Genomic DNA, 1382 nt, shown 5'->3' with positions numbered 1-1382 from the left:
AACTTTAGGAGAATTTTTAGGAGAATTTTAGTTGAAGTAATTAGACTTAGACTTGGAAAACTGTAGTGCCGTAAAAACTGTTTTGTGTGAAAAGTATTTTTATATGAAAAAGTGTTGTGAAAAAAAATTGTTTTGGGATCGATAAACGGGACTCTACTAGAGCCCTGTATAACTTGAGTGATACGTATACTTGCGTTTGTAATTGTGAATTTACAAAATCATTATAAATATATAAATCTGGATTCATAAATTCTTGCATATTAAAAGTTGCATCAACTTTTTGGCGTCGTTACCGGGGATTTAAATCTTCTAGCAAAGGTATCAAATTCTTGTATTTTTAAGCATATATAAAGTCGTTGTCAAGTTTTTGGTGCCGTTGCCGGGGAAGCTTCGGTAAGAACTTTAGGAGAATTTTAGTTGAAGTAATTACGCTTAGACTTGGACAACTGTAGTGTCGTAAAAACTGTTTTGTGTGAAAAGTATTTTTATATGAAAAAGTGTTGTGAAAAAAAATTGTTTTTTTTTATAAAAAATAAGGTGTTCGTGAAAATGTTTTGTTGTGTTGAATATATTTCATATGTGACCGCGACTTTATATATGCTTAAAAATATAAGAATTTGACACCGCTACTAGAAGTTTAAATCCCCGACAACGGCGCCAAAAACTTGACCGACCTTTATATATATGTGTTTGATTTAATAAAGATGTATAGATATAATATTCGTAATAAATATTCAATAATTGTAAAGTCACACTTATCAACGCAAGTATACATATTGCTCAAGTAATATAAGGCTCTAATGGAGTCCTAGTTATCGATCCCACGGGGAGAAATAGAATATTATGGACTAAGGCTTAATGAAAAGTAATACTTCAACTACAACGACATCGCTCAATTTTCTTATCTGTCACTAATAGAAAATTGAAATAAGTAGATAATTTGTATAACTAGTAAATAACTAATGATAGAAAGTAGGGTTTAATTGTGACATTCAATATATAAGAAAGCATCATTCTTCTTGTTAAGAAGTTATAGTGAATGGATAAAATGAATTAGTTCAATTTATATTATGCCAAATAGGAGCATACCTATTCTTTACCATTTGGTCCTGGCATAAAGAATTTTGACTAATCCTATGCTTGGTTACTGATTCTGCGGCTAGGCTGGGAGGATACCGGCTCTCACTTCGAAGCTCCCACGTTCCCCTCACCTGAGGGCTAACATCTACACATCAGTACCCAAATGATAGGACCGAATTGGAGATTTTAGTCTGTCACTCTAAAATCTCCAATTCTATACCTGATAGTAATATTTCCTTATTTATTTGCACCCAACTTCCAAGGCTTTGACCTCCCTGAATCTTGGATGTAATCTTCACTTT

This window comes from Phalaenopsis equestris, unplaced genomic scaffold (genome assembly GCF_001263595.1).
Source record: "Phalaenopsis equestris unplaced genomic scaffold, ASM126359v1 Scaffold000323, whole genome shotgun sequence".
NCBI lineage: Eukaryota > Viridiplantae > Streptophyta > Magnoliopsida > Asparagales > Orchidaceae > Phalaenopsis > Phalaenopsis equestris.
The sequence above is the reverse complement of the archived record's forward strand: the minus strand, read 5'-3'. Positions refer to the sequence as shown.